We start from the raw sequence: 16531 nt of genomic DNA on the forward strand, positions 1-16531 counted from the left end.
GTTCGCTTTTTTCATCTCTGTTTTTCCTTGGATTTTCAGATTTTGGTTTTTGTGTTGTTGATTTTTAACCAAAAAGGAGGGGCAGGGCATTGTCATCTGGAAATACTTTGCAGTGTTACCTCTAGCAAAATCATCTCTGTAATGTTATGAATAAAAAGCTTCATAGTATCTCAGAACTAAAGACAATTAAATACAAAAATAACCTGACACTAGAGGAAATTTAAAAGGATCGGGAGAATGTTGAACTTCAAGGTGGTCTCAGATGGAGTTTTATTGACTAGGTTGCTGCTACAAGCCATTGAGCTTTCATGTAATTTCACAGAAGAAAAGAAATCAATATCAAATTTCCTCCTTTGCTTACTTTTCTGCCCTTCCTATATATTGCGCTTCCTGAGAGAAAGGCACCGCTAAAATAAGTAGTTGCTCCTTAATGGAAGTGGTGAAGGAACTGGCGCCCTCCTTTCCAGAAATGCAGTTAAAACTAAAAGCTTTTGTCTCTGGGACTCTGAGCATTCATAACTGCCCAAGCTTTCACTCTGTGTAATTTGAACCTTAGCCTTGTGGCTTTGAACACATATATTAAACTTTTCACAAGGCAAATGAAAATCTCTTCCGGATTCCCCAGAGATCATTGTTTAAATTAATAAACTATATTCTCACACACATGCACACCCCAACACACATACACATGCAACACTATTATAGTTTTTATATATATTATATTTCACAATAGTATTTTCTATAGTTTAGATTCCCAAAGGAAGTGGGGAGACGTCAGAGAGAGGAATGCAAACCCATTTTTGTTTTGTTTTGTTTTTGTTTTGAGACAGAATCTCGCTCTGTTGCCCAGGCTGGAGTGCAGTGGCACAATCTCAGCTCACTGCAAGCTCCGCCCCCCAGGTTCATACCATTCTCCTGCCTCAGCCTCCCGAGTAGCTGGGACTACAGGTGCCCAACAACACGCCCGGCTAATTTTTTTGTATTTTTAGTAGAGATGGGATTTCACCATGTTAGCCAGGATGGTCTTGATCTCCTGACCTCATGATCTGCCCGCCTCAGCCATCCAGAGTGCTGGGATTACAGGTGTGAGCCACTGCGCCTGGCCATGCAGACCCATTTCAAAAACTACAGCTATGATAGGTTGTAGTGCAGAGCAATATTCTTCTAGAAAATACTTTTGAAAGATAATTAGAATTCCCAAATATTCTAGGCATTATTTTGCACTTATAAATGTATGTTTTAGCTCAGATAATTTTTTCTATATAAATGAAACTCTTCTTCAAGGTATTATCTTGTTAGATTTTTGCATAATTATCTGCAATCAAAGGATAGAATGGATCTTTGGTTAGCACATATTCTCAGGATTTCATATTTATTGTTTCTCTAGGATTCTATCCTTTGTTCTCCGGAGTCAAATAGAAGGATAACACAGAGAGTTGGGCTCTCTGGCTTGGTTGGTTGATTGATGTTTTGAGTCATCTTAATGATTACTCAGTAATTGATAAGACTCATAATTAATCCAAACTGGCACTGATACTGCCAAAATAGCTAGGCCAGGCACCCCACTATATTGACAGTATTTAATAACGAGGTATTATAAGATAGGGCAGATCCTTTACTCCATGAGAGCGATTTGGATATTTTGGTCTAAAAATACAAAAAATTAGCCAGGCGTGGTGGCAGGCACCTGTAATCCCAGCTACTTGGGAGGCTCAGGCAGGAGAATCGCTTGAATCCGAGAGGTGGAGGTTGCAGCAAGCCGAGATCGCGCCATTGCACTCCAGCCTGGGCAAAAAGAACGAAACTCTGGTCTCAAAAAAAATAAATAAATAAAATAAATAAATAAATAAATAAGTTGACTATAAATGATGTGAACTTAAAGTAAAAACAAAGGTGAATATTGATGCTGCCAAATATAATAACAACAATAATAATATAACAATAATTATATGCCAACTATAGTAACTTTTTATTAGAAGTTGTTACTTTTATATAGCAACTCATAATTTCATAAACTGTTTTCCCACACATTTGTTTTTTTGATTCTCACACCAAGGATCAATGTCTTCTAACAAAAAGTAATGCAGTGAATTTAAGTTGAAGGGAATACTTTACAGCATGAATATCTCTCAAGGAGGTTTTAAAAGGATGAACCTTCCTGGAAGGGAGGGGATTAGAATTTCCTGACAGACAGAAGAACATAGGTGAAGACACCAAAACACAAAGTATCATGATATGAGGGGAATTACAGGTACTTTCATATTGCTGGAGCATAACATATGGTAGAACAAGAGTGAATATGAACTAAGAGATAAGAGTCTAAATACTGTTTCTGTGAAGTGCCGGACAGTAAATATTTCAGACTTTGCTCTTTTGCAAGTACTCAACTCTGCTATTGTAGTGCAAAAAGCAGCCTCAGACAATATGTAGACAAGTGAGCATGGCTGTGTTCCAACAAAACTTTATAGAAACTGGTGGCTGGCCAGATCTGGCCTATGGGCCACAGTTTCTTGACCCGTGGATCCGATAATTCACACAAAAGGAGAGAGAAATCATTCGTTTTTTTAAGATGGGAAAATATTCACATTCATTATAATTTTAAAATTGAAAATTAAAACAACAAGATACTTCACTCATTAAATTAGGGAAAAAAAATACAAAACCCAGTGTTGGAAAAGATGGGAAATATTCTGCTTTAGGCATATTTATCCATTGCCAGGGGCCTCGGTTAGTATTAATACAATCTTTCTAGAGAGAAATTTGGTAAAAGTTGACAAATGTCAAAATTTCTCAGAGCATGGGCGGGGCGTGGTGGCACACACCTGTAGTCCCAGCTACTTGGGAGGCTTGCTTGAGCCCAGGAGTTCAAGGCTGCAGTGCCACTGCACTCCCACCTGGGTAACAGAGCGAGACCCTGTCTCTAAAAACAATTTGTTTAAATAATTTATTACAGCCTTTGACAAGGTGGGGAGAAGCCTGTATTGGGATAGCATTGAGTATATAAGTAAAAGAAACACTTAACATAAGAAACCAACCCAAAGTCTTGCGATATAGAGATAAAACATATCAAAATGGATATTGCCACTTGGACTATAGAAATATGAAGAAGTCTACAGAAATTAGTGTGAAAAAGTAGAACTTGTAACAGTATGTACACATTAGTAGCAGCTATATCAAATTAATCCTGTGTAAATAGTAATGTAGAAAAAGCTTATGAACTATGGCTTGGTTTTAGGTGTTTTTTTATGTGTGTGGTTTGCTATTTCGTTTCTGATTCTACTGGTGTTTAGATATAAACAAGGTAAACAATGTTATGTTTTACTTTCATTGTGCACTTGATTGGATAAGTAATCCTTTAAAATATTGAAAATAATGCACAGTAAGTTCCTTCAGCAGGAGTTTTGCTAGTGTGAGGCAAAGGTGTTGAGATGTGAAGGCACATCAAAAATGTCCCAATGGAGAGGCGACAGCCATAGAGAGATGGGACAATGTTCGTGTTATGGATACTAACAGGTGTTCTTTACTTCTCTCTCTGCTCCCATTCCAGCTTAGCTTTTAACCCCTCCATCTTTGTAGCCACTAAATCCATATTTCCTTTTTCAGTTTTTTTTAATAGAGCTACCTGTTTCTATTCCCAAAAGTTTCAAAAAGATAAAAAATCTTGAGTGCATTTAGTAAAGCCTTTTAGAATGGTACACCTTGCAGTAACAGCGAGCCCAAGCTTCAGTGAAAGAACAGCCCCCATTTATATTTATTTATTTAATTTTTTGTTTTTGTAGAGATGGGGTCTCACTCTGTTGCCCAGGTTGGAGTGCAGTGGTGTGATCATAGCTCACTGCAGCCTCAACCTCCTTGGGCTCAAGCAATCCTCCCACCTCTACCTCCCATGTAGCTGGGACCACTACAACTGGCAAGCACCACCATAATTGGCTAATTTTTTCTTTTCCTTTTTTATTTCGTGTAGAGACAGTGTCTCCCTATGTTGCCTGGGTTGGTCTTGAACTCCTGGGCTCAAGTGAGACTCCCACCTCAGCCTACCAAGGTTCTGGGATTAGAGGTGTGAGCCATAGCTCCTGGCCAGCCCCTATTTACTAAGCACTCTCTATGGTCAGGCTCAGAAGTGAACACCTTATGTACATCATTTCATTGAGTCATAACAGTATCATTCCAAGGTACGGACTTCACCCTCATTTTACCAATGAGGATACTAAAGTTCAAAGAATTTAAATAACTGTGTACAAATAAGGCAATTGACAGTGGGAGAGACAGAATGCAAATCCACTTCTGACTTCAAAACCCACAAGCACTGGGAAGGAACCACATTGCCAGATGGATGAAAAGGAGGGAGTCGTAGGCTCTAGAGGCTAGGGGAAGTAGTATATTGACTGTCCTTCCCTTGCTCACTCCCCTAACACAGTGAGGGGAGGCTCTTTGGCCAATCGCTAACACCAGCATGGCTGGGGTAAACTACCCAGGCAAAAGGACAAAGTGGTAGGGGCTGACTCTTCTTAGAAAAGACTTACTCAGATGCCCCTGCCCTTCCCCAGCCCTCTGCTGTCTATGCGCTGGCTGCCACCTCCTGGAAGAAACGAGCATCTGGAGCCAGGCTCTGCCCACATGGGCAACATACATGAGTACGCACTCACATGCTCACTCAGGACTGTATATTTGAGGCGTGTGAGGCTTTACAGAGCCCCCAAAATCTCTTGATGTACAAAACTCTGCTCAAAAGAAAAAAAGGGGAAAATTTGGGCTTATGAACTTGCTTTAAAAAGTAATTATCAGCCAGGCACAGTGGCTCATGCCTGTAGTCCCACCACGCAGGGAGGCCAAGGCAGGAGGATCCCTCAAGGCCAGGACTTTGAGACAAACTGGACAACATAGTGAGACCTTGTCTCCACAAATATATATATATATATTTTAAATTGCCAGGCGTAGCAGTGCACACCTGTGGCCACAGCTACCCAGGAGCCCAGTGCAGGAGGATTGCTTGAGCCTAGGAGTTCAAGGCTGCAGTGAGCTAGGATCATATCACTGCACTCCAGTCTGGGTGACAGAGCAAGACCCTGTCTCAAAAAAATAGTACTTATTAATTTTTTGAATTGGAGACTCTAAGATGAGCCATGCCTCTCTCCAATAAAAGGCCTATTTGTACAAACTTTTCTTTTCTTTTTTTTTTTATTTTTGTTTTTTTGGGACAGATCTTGTTCTGGTTGCCCAGGCTGGAATGCAATGGTGCGATCTCGGCTCACTGCAACCTCCGCCTCCAGGGTTCAAGCAATTCTCCTGCTTTAGCCTCCCAAGTAGCTGGAATTACAGGCACCCGCCACCACACCCCACTAATTTTTGTATTTTTAGTGGAGATGGGGTTTCACCACGTTGGCCAGGCTGGTCTCAAACTCCCGACCTCAGGTGATCTGGCCGCCTGGCCTTTCAAAGTGCTGGGATTACAGACATGAGCCACCACGCCCGGCCGGTACAAACTTTTCTATTCCGTTTAAGAAGGTCCACTCCTCACCCCAAAGCTCCCCAGAACATTCTGTGGACCTCTTAGAAATCACAGATCCCAGGTTAAGAATTACTGCTTTAAATTAACCTCTCAAATTCCACTTGCCTTGCTGATAGCAGCGTTAACAAATCTGAAATCCCAGCGAGGAAAGGCAGATAGATGCCTGCATTCTGTTGCTTTTGTTCACAAAGATCTTTTCTTCCCCTACTACTGGGACCAAGACATTAACTGTAACATTTTCAAGAACAAATAGTACTTTCAGTGCTTTTCTGGAGTCTCAGCCACACCCTTGGGCCAACTTTACAAATGCTGAGGAAAAAGAAAAAGACAACAGAGCTGAGTGTGATTTCTCCTGGGACCGAGGGGGCCCCGCCATTCTTACAGCCCCAAAATTTCTGCAGAACCTTTTTGGAGCTGAGTGGCGGTGAGACTTTCTCCAGCTAGCAAACATTCAGTAAGTGTCTGCTTTTAGAGGAGCAGAATTTTTGGGCTTTCAATGGCTAAAGATTTCCATCTTGGGAGCCTGTATTAGAAAGAAAGAGAAACGCCCCAGTGCACCAACAGTGGCCACTTTGTTTATTGTTTCGCCACATGAGAGAGAAAGGGAGAAGTGGGCTGATGTAAGAGAATGAGAATGCCGTTGAAGATTTGCTTTTAAGCATATAAAACCCTGCCTACGCCATAAGACCAAAAAAAGATATTTTGTCTGTCTTAACAGAGTCCAAACTAATCATCCAAACAAAGCCACCTTTCTTCACCAACTCCTGGCCAGTACGACACTGAAGTTATAATTCTTCTGTGTCTTTAACCCTCAAACAGTTAAGCTCCTCTGGAAGCAATGTCGCCTAACACACACACACACACACACACACACACACACGTGCACACACATACACTTTTTAAATTTTTTTAATTTTGGAAGGCAATATCACGATCCAAGACAAAGGGGAGCATTTAATGGGAGGAGAGGCTGTGGGGCAGATTTCTTCTGGTGAATGTCAAGATGCAGTTCTTCAGTCAATAGGAAAGCCAGAAAATGTGCAACATGAAACCAGGCAAAGGGGCCCAGCTGGAATGATTAAAGGCAATGATCCCCACATCCCCCACCTTTTGACACATACACACACACACACACACGCACACACACATCTATAGTCACATATGCAGTGAAGGAGTAGTTCCAGTTTTGTCCCTGCAAATAGGAATGAGAATAAAATTTTAATCACAGCAAGAGCCTTTCCAAAATAAAATGTCAATGATACTCAGCTAAAACAAATTCACCTGCCATTTCCCAAAGGACTTTCTTTTACTTTGCATCTCCAACGTAAGTCCTTCAAGAAATCAGTTACCAAAGTCTAAGGGACATGTTGCGCCCTAAATGTCTCGGATTGCCTTCTTGTTATGAATGAAGAGACTTAGAGTAATTCAGACTGCACATCCATGTGGTATTATGCTGTTCTGATTGTTCTAGGGAAACCAGTACCATCTTTTTTTAAATCTTTGCCTCCAGGACAGCAAGGCTCAGTGATCTATGTGTTCAATTTTGTCCAGCTTAGTGAAATTAAAGACATCCAAGAATTTGTGAAAGCCCTCAGACTGGACACTTTAGAACAGGAGCCTGCCTCTGCGGTGATAAGCACACAATGAATGCAGTCAATGCCCATAGACCAGTTGAAAATGGAAAGCCTCAAATTTGCTTTGTGCTATTATCAAGGGGCATCACCCGTGCACTCCAGGAGGGTGAACTCAGCTCATAAAATACATCCTTTCACTTTAGAAACAGGCACCGCGAGTCCCAGGATGGTCAAATAAAACCTTTGAGTACTGCCCACAGCATTTATCCCCACACTGACTTAGTGTACCACTCTGTTCACCTGAATTGTATTTAAAGTCTGATTCTAAAATACAATTGCTAGCCAACCCAGCTCAGTAACCATAGGAAATGGGTTTGTCTGTCTACTTCATGATTCTGCCCTTTGGCTCTGATGCAAATGTGAACCCATTAATCACACCGGAATGAGGTGAAATATCCTCTTGTCTAGAGTATCACATCTCCCCTATAAATCTCACTAGTTAACGGACATTAAGTGCTGGTTTTCTACTGTCCCCAAAGTGATTTCCTGTAATACAATCATGTATCTCAAAATTCAAACACCTATGTCCACAAGCTGATAGCTTATAGGCTTAAGGAAATGACAATAAGAAATAGAGTTGGTTTCATATAAAATACATGGGAATTTGTAAATTCAAAAGATTGTTCTCCTTTAGGATAAACTGGGCTTCTTTAAAACAACTCTGTTTTTGACAAAATATTCAAAATATTATGAAGGTGTGTCTTTTGGAGTTAAAGAGTGCACTGATGCATAGTGTGGTCACTTACAAGCCAAAGCTCATTAAAAACAAACAAACCAAACAAAACCAAAAACAGATCAGATCTTACTTAGTCACCCACTTTATTCACTCAAGCTCACTCTAAACAATGTATATCTACTTCCAAAAATTCTTCAGAGAGTAATTGGAATTTTAAAGACATTTAAAACAGTTTGGCCAGGTGTGGTGACTCACACCTGTAATCTTTGCACTTTGGGAGGCCAAGGTAGGTGGATCACTTGAGGTCAAGAGTTCAAGACCAGCCTGGCCAACATCGTGAAACCCCGTCTCTAGTAAAAATACAAAAATTAGCCAGGCGTGGTGGTGCATGCCTGTAATCCCAGCTACTAGGGAGGCTGAGGCAGGAGAATTGCTTGAACCGGGAGGCAGAGGTTGCAGTGAGCTGAGATGGTGCCATTGCGCTCTAGCTTGGGTGACAGAGCAACACTCCATCTAAATAAATAAATAAATAGTAAAACAGTTTGTCATACAGGTGTCTATACCATTGAGCAAGACAGCAATTGGTGTAATGAATATATTATTTCTACCACTGTTTTTTTTTTTTTTTAAATAACTTTGGTTCTTTTAAAGGCTATTTGGCATATATGTTGTAAATCTTATTGGGAATTCCATTTTTTTTAATGTGTGTGCACCTCTGGAAGGAAGGAACAACTGGCCTAGCCAGTTAATCCACCTTGACAAATTATTTGTCAAGGACAACTTCAGCCTGCCCATCCACAAAGAGTACACCATTAGGTAAGTGGTGATCAAACTGTAAAGTTCTTAAGAATCACCCGGGTACTGGTTAAAATACAGATTTCTAGGACCGTTCCTAGAGGTTTTGATTCTGGGGTGAGGCCTAGGAATCTACAGTTTCACAAACCTTCCAAGTGATTCCGATACAGAGTTCATGAACCACACAGCTGATTAAACCTTCTCCTCAGACTCACTGCACAGACTAACTGGTGCTGTGCTCTATAGCTTAGACCAGATGGTTGCGTTAGAGGGTGTTAAGGAATTAGGTCACCTATTCCTAGAGGTCAGAATAGGGGAGGTTACACTGCCTATATGTTTGATGATATTCCATTCTGGGGAATTTTGTTTTCAATGTAGTCGCTCTATATTCTGGGATACATATTTGGTATAATCCTCTCTTCTCCTCTCTGCCTCCCCCATCCTCATCTCCTCAAGAAGAAGGGCTTTATGGCTAGGTGTGGTGGCTCACGTCTGTAATCCTAGCACTTTGGAAGGCCAAGGTGGGCAGATGACCTGAGGTCAGGAGTTCAAGAACAGCCTGGCCAATATGGTGAAACCCCATCTCTACTAAAAATACAAAAGTAGCCGGGAGTGGTGGGAGGCTGAGGCAGGAGAATCGCTTGAACCTGGGAGGCGGAGGTTGCAGTAAGCTGAGAAGGTGCCACTGAACTCCTGCCTGGGCAACAGAGTGAGATTCTGTCTCAAAAAAAAAAAAAAAGAAGAAGGGCTTTTACCAGAGGCCACATGGAGGTCCTCAACATCTTTGCTTACATCACCCCTTGCACATACAAGCAGTGAGAGAGTGTCGGCATTATCTCTCTTATCTGGAGGCAGCAAGGACATCCTGGAGGCAGCAAGGTCTAATCCATTTGCCCCTCAAATGCATTCAACACTCTAGGCAGTGGTTCTCAGCCTTGGCTGCACATTGGACTATACCACCAAGAATGTTACGAAGTACTGAAGACTGGGTCTCAGCTCCAGAGATTCTGACTTAATTGGTGCAGGACAGGGCTTGGGGATCAGAAGTTTTAAGATCTCTTCCAAATGCTTCCAACAAGGCTAAGGTTGAGAATCACTCTAGCAGCAGTTGGCAAACTTTTTCTGAAAAGGGCCAGGTAGGAAATATTTTAGGCTGTGCAGGTTACGCAGTTTCTGTTACAGCTACTCAATTCTGCTGTTGTAGCTAGAAAAACAGCCATAGGCAATACATAAACAAATGGGTGTGCTTGTGTGCCAGTAACACTTATGGACACTGAAATTTGAATTCCATATGATTTTCATGTGTCACAGAATAGTCTTTTGGGGTGTTTTTTCCAACCATTTTAAAAATGTCAAAACCATTCTTGGCTGACAAGGTGGCAAAATCAAAATCAGGTAGCGGATGGGATTTGGCCTGCAGGCTCTTGTTCTCTAATTCTTGCTCTAAAGCAAACCAGAAACCAATGTGAGAAGATTTGGGGTCGTGGTCAGCTATTACCTAGTGCATGGTGCAAAGCTTATTAGAGTGCAATCTTTTGCAAGGATTGTTTATACATATTTTGAACTTTGTCTTGTTCGGTTTCTTGCTACAAGAAGTTGGGTATTATAAGACAAGGGGTCTTTCCCTATGTCAATATAAGAATTATGGAACTCCTTTTACACTGTAAATTATTGTTTTTCCATTCTTTTCTTCTAACAGCACTCAGTAGAGGCAGACGGAAACAAATTATTTTTTCCTTTTAATTATCATCTAAACTTCATTAAGTGATACTATGTAAATGAAACAGTGCAAAGTGTTTGGGCAAGCGTTACAGAAATAAACAAAAGTGCAAAATTATAGTAACTGTTAAAATTTGATGGCTTTAATTTATCTATAACTCTACTTTCTTACAATAATAGAGAGTGAGGAAAAGTTAGTTAAGTAGACTCTGCAGTTAGATAGCCAGAGTTCAAAATCTAGCTGTCTCTTACAATCTCTGTCACCTTGAACAAGTTTTTAAAGCTCTCTATGTCTCAATTCCTTAAATATAAAAGGTAAGAATAATAATAGTGCTTTGGACAATACCTCAGTAAATGCTAGCCATTATTATTGCTTTATCCTTATAATGGCTATCTACTTTAAGAACTGGGTCTAGGCTGGGTGCAGTGGCTCATGCCTGTAATCCCAGCACTTTGGCAGGTGGATCGCCTGAGCTCAGGAGTTCGAGAGCAGCCTGTGCAACATGGCAAAACCCTGTCTCTACAAAAAATACAAGTTAGCCAGCTGTGTTTGTTTGCACCTGTAGTCCCAGCTACTTGGGGAGGCTGAGGTGGGAGGATTGCTTGAGCCCGGGAGGTCAAGGCTGCAATTAACTGAGATTATGTCACTGCACTCCAGCCTGAGCAAGGAAGTGAGACCATGTCTCAAAAAAAAAAAAGAACTCGGTCTAACCTAATTTGTACAACACCTACTACCCAACAAAGTATGCTCTGTGTTATAACTGGAATGCTATAGTTAATATGTTATATAGTAGGTCAAATTATTTCTATCATGTGTATAGTAATGGATAGTATACGTTTCTATAAAAGCAGAATGCATGTCTGGCTTTCTTCGGATATTGCATGAAACCTAGTAGGCTGCCTTGGAAATAAACAATGTATTCAATATATGAATGTTAGGTAGCTCTATGTCATCAAAACAAAGTGTAACCCTTGTCTCCCTGTAGAAATCAAATCCCCCTTCAGGACAGAGGTATTCATTCCCCAGTTGCTGGAGTGCTCACTTCTCATGGATCAGAGCTGAGTTCCTTCCGCAGAAATTGTGCTCTCTAGGGGAAGTTGCCTTGCCCATGTTATGTCCCCTCCCCAGTGGCAACAGGCATCCAACAACCTGATTGGTCAATATGGGGTTCCAGGGCCTGGTCCCTGTCCCTCAATATGGGACAACTCTGAAGGGCCATCCTAGCTCCAGAACTGCCCACGGAGCCTGCTGTGACTTCATTGGTTTTCAGCCTCTCCCTCTGCCAGGCCCTGCTTCCCTCATTCCCTTGATGGTTGATTTCAAGAGCCCTCCCAGTAAGTCTTTTGCATTCAACTCTCCATCTCAGAACCTGTTTCAATATCCAGCCTGAGACCTGCTAACAAGCTGCAAGTGTAAGTTAGGCCCCCTTACACTTGCATACACTTAACTAGATGATGTATTTCAAGAATCTATTTTGTCACAGACAACAGTGAAAAAAATCATTTTCAGAGAATTTCTCATAAGAGACACATGATCTGGATCAAAAACACCCACTTTTTAATTGTGCAAACATACACTACAGTTCACATTTCCTAAAGTAAGTGCAGCTCTCAAAAACTACAACTCAATCACATATAATTAAAGGGACCAGAGCTGTGCACTTACTCTATTAGGCATTTCTCAGCTTCCCTACTGAGAATACCAGCAGGAAATGGAACAAATCTGCCTGGCAGGTAGAGAGATGCACCAATTGTCCTGCATTTACTTTGGCACAAAGCTCTCCTTTTATCAATGAAAAGACTGTCTCTGGATGAGATTAGTTTAGTGGTTTTTTTGTTTGTTTGTTTTTGTTGGTTTTTTTTTTGAGACGGAGTCTCGCTGTCACCCAGGCAAGAATGCAGTGGCGCAATCTCCGCTCACTGCAAGCTCCGCCTCCTGGGTTTACACCATTCTCCTGCCTCAGCCTCCCGAGTAGCTGGGACTACATGCTCCTGCCACCACGCCTGGCCAATTTTTTGTATTTTTAGTAGAGATGGGGGTTTCACCGTGTTAGCCAGGATGGTCTCGATCTCCTGACCTGGTGATCCGCCTGCCTCGGCCTCCCAAAGTGCTGGGATTACAGGATTTATGAACACTGAAATTTGAGCCACCGCGCCCAGCGAGATTAGTTTTTGATGAATTTTGGGTGCCTCCCATATAACTCACTCTTCCCGAAAGGAATTACATCATTATTTTTTTCTAGCTATTTAGGATGTAGCGTAGTTGAAACTCACTGCTCTCACATTCCCTGATATTCCCATTTTCCTTTCTTAAAAGCAAAAACAAAACAACAATTAAAACTTGCAGATGCTTTGGGGGATTTTCTGGGGAACCACCTGCTCACAAATAAGGAGCGTCCATGTAATCTGTGGTCCAGATTACATGGAGACCTCATTTTGAAATCACTGGATTCCCTTGCACATGTGGGCATCAAAATGCAATCCCCAGACCAGCAGCATTAGCATTGCCTGGAACTCATTAGACAGGCAAATTATTGAATCAAAAACTCTGGGGCTGGGGTCCAATATTATGTGTGTGTTTGTTTGTTTGTTTGTTTGTTTCAGAGACAAGGGCTCACTGTGTTGCCCAGGCTGGAGTGCAGTGGCTATTCACAAGTGTGTGATCATCACACACTACAACCTCAAACTCCTGAGCTCAAGTGATCCTCCCACCTCAGCCTCCCAAGTAGCTGGGACTACAGGTGCATGCCACCAAGCCCAGCTAACATTCTCTGTTTTAACAAGCCTTCGCATACTAAAGTTTGAGAACTACTGTCTCACACATTTTTTTTCTCGTTAGAAATCACAAAAGGACATTAAAGTATCTTTTCCTACAGATTTATGAGTATCTTTATGAAGCCCTTTCAGAGAGAACTCACCAACAAGGAATCTGGCATCTTAAACCCAGGATTAAACATTTCCCTATTCTGTCCCTTCTGGCTTTCAGCACTTCCGCAAGATTTGTTCCTTAAAATTATTCCACTTTGGCCGACCCATAATGCAAAAGAGGCAGGGCAGATCTGATTTCCAGTTCCACCACCTACTGACTTGCTAGATGACTGTGGTAAATTTTTCCATTTCTCTAAGTCTCAATATTCTTATGGACAAAACAGGGTTAATAGTAATATCTATCTTATAAATGTTAAATTTTGTGATGACAAAGTTGATAAGAGTCACTATAGATTAATAATAAGCTGCTATTTCAATAGCCCGCTAATAGTTGAAACCATGTTTGATCTCTTCAACTAGAAAGAGGTTAAGGCTCATCCAGTTCCACGTGATTGAAAAATCCTTCCCTTCATCTGAATCAACTCGTGGACCCCAAGGCTGTCTGATCCAAATGAGTATCTTCACGGAATTTATTTTTATTCCTTTGTTCAAAAATATACCTGGCTGGGCACAGTGGCTCACACCTGTAATCCCAGCACTTTGGGAGGCTGAGGTGGGAAGATTGCTTGAGGCCTGGAGTTTGAGACCAGCCTGGGCAATATAGCAAGGCCTCATCGCCACAAAAAAAAAAAAAAAAAAAAAAAAAGTAGCCAGATGTGGTGGTGGTGGTGTATGACTGTGGTCCTAGCTACTTGGGAGGCTGAGGCAGGAGGATCACTTGAGCCCAGGAGTCTGAGACTGCAAGGAGCTTTGATCATGCCACTGTACTCCAGCCTGGGTTATAGCATGAGATCCTGTCTCTAAACACGACACACACCTGCACACACACACACACGGATGGCACCCATAAACCAAACACTCTCCTGTTGAGCCAGGGACCTGACCTACTTGTCCAAGAGCTCCTTGTTTTGGAATTTGGCCAGGTTCAGCATGTCAAATCCTATGTTTTAGATTCTCTAGGTCTTTTCTGCTTTTCTCTAACCAGCAGTGACCATGGAAACTTCAAGACCTCCGGGGGTCATCTCAAGATCTGTGATCCAGGCCTGAGACGCTTAGAAACCTCTCCGTTATTCAACAACTAATTATCAACCCAACTATGTCCTAGGAACTATGGCTCTGAATCCTTCCAGCTCCAGGGACTGGGCTTCTGAAGAAAACCTTCAAGCCCAAAAATGATGGATGATGGAGCCCTTGTGGTTGTTGCACTGAAAAAAGACCTTAGGGAACACAATCCCTTCCAGGCCAGACACCCTCCAGGGCACACTGAGCTTTCTCAGGAGGCTGCCTTTCAAATGCAGCTCCTGTGCCTCGCGGAACAATGGTTCAAAAGGCCTATTCTTACTTGCATTGTAAAATGATTAAGACTAGAGGCTGGCCACCGTATCTATCAAAATCAAAATTAGAAATCCAGGCTTAAGGAAAGCAAAAAGGGGCCACCAAACAAGAGATACTAGAATGTATTTTCATCTGACTCTGCATGGTAAAGAAGGCCTGGGAAGAAATCACTGGAGAGAGCTAGTTCATTCAGCAATCAGGGCTAAAAATACACATGCATAGGCTTTAACATTCATGGGTTTTAATCTCTGAATTAATTTGTTTCTCTTCAAACACTTGAAGCCATCCATTACCATCTATATTTCAACATGGACAGATATATAACTATTCTTTCTTAGGCTAGTGAATGTGTATATATTGCCTGATTGAGGAGCTGTGTTTGTGTAATAATATCTGCACATCTGTATGTTTCTATAGATTTATATGGATAAATTAGCAGGCCCCGCTTTTAGCCACAACATATTTTTAGAAACCACTTCATAATGTAGATCATAATTTCCATGGAAAAGATGTTATATTTGGGAGTTTCATTCCTGACCAAGGACTCCTCAGCAAATGAAATATAGAAACTGCCAACAGCTTGTCATGGAACGAAAACTATGACTATTTTATATACCCCTATAAATATCTAAAACACTAAAACAATGCCTGAAGTCCTATAAAAGGGACCTAAATATATACAGTACCTATACATGAAGTCTCAAAGTTTAGAAATGTTTACCCACCACATAAAAATACAGCTCAATTGAACTATGTTCTACAATTAACTCACCGCTATAATAACATCAAACATTTGATTAACAATTTTGCAAATATTAGATTTTAGTAGAGCATATTTAGGGATAATTTAAATAGTACAAAGAAATTGATCTAATGTCTTCTTTTCCTTTTGAGGGGGAAATCTATTTTTTACTGTATCTATTACCTTCATTTTACAAGCTTCTTTTTCCACCTGATTTTTCTTGTCCTTGTCCTTCCCCCATTTCCCCCTATTCTTCCCCTCTCCTACTCCCCCATCTCATCCCCTTTTTCCTACCCACTCCCCTTCTCAATACAGGATTATCATGGAATTACCATATTGCCACAATACAGTGCTGTCCTGGTTAAAGATGTCTGGTCCTGGGTTAAGCCTCAATTGCCATATTTACTGGGAATTAGTATTTGGAACGGAGAGAACCAGAGATGGGAGCATACCTGCACTCCTGCTGCCAAGGTCTCAGAAGACCTGGCCCCTGTCCTTTATTAGTTTGATTGTTTACTGCTCCTCAGGTTCCATGAGCTGCCCCAATATCCTTTGAAGGAATTCCCCTTTTTGCTTAAGCTAGGCAATCATTTTCTGTTACTTAAAACCAAGAAGTAAATATGCCTAGGGCAAGCAGATGAACCGAAAATTATTCCCTCTACCTTAAGGCTCAAATCAAAGCAATTACTGCTCAGACTCAATGACCTAGAAAATGTGCCCAACAAGTGGCAAAAACATGTTACAAATTAATATGCACCATAGGATCTCACTTTAGTTTTTAAACATGCAATTAGAAAAACCATACATCAAACTGTTACTATCAGTTGTCTCCAGTGATTTGCCTTTTTTAAAAGTTTATTCTACGTACCCATTTCTACAATAAGCCAGATTTACTTTTCATAATCAGAAAGGAAATGCAAAAAAAAATTAAGAACTAGATGTGGCCCAGATGATTGACCTTACCAATGATAATGGTCATGGTGATGTGTGATTTCTTTCTCTCTTTTTTTCCTTTACTTTCTTTTTTTTTTTTTTTTTTTTTTTGAGACAGAGTTGTGCTCTGTCTCCCAGGCTGGAGTGCAGTGGCGCTAGCTCAGCTCACTGCAACCACTGCCTCCTGGGTTCAAGCGATTCTCCCCTCAGCCTTCCCAGTAGCTGAGATTACAGGCGTGCACTATCATGCCCAGCTAATT

At 41.3% G+C, this 16531-nt stretch overlaps 1 protein-coding gene across 1 annotated transcript in view; it reads right to left on the minus strand.

Annotated features, from left to right (window-relative positions):
* The window catches only part of LOC116272729 (SHC-transforming protein 4-like), a 101537-nt gene that overhangs the window by 26973 nt on the left and 58033 nt on the right, over nt 1-16531 (minus strand). The window lies entirely within an intron of this gene.

This window comes from Papio anubis, unplaced genomic scaffold (genome assembly GCF_008728515.1).
Source record: "Papio anubis isolate 15944 unplaced genomic scaffold, Panubis1.0 scaffold176, whole genome shotgun sequence".
NCBI classification, from domain to species: Eukaryota; Metazoa; Chordata; class Mammalia; order Primates; family Cercopithecidae; genus Papio; species Papio anubis.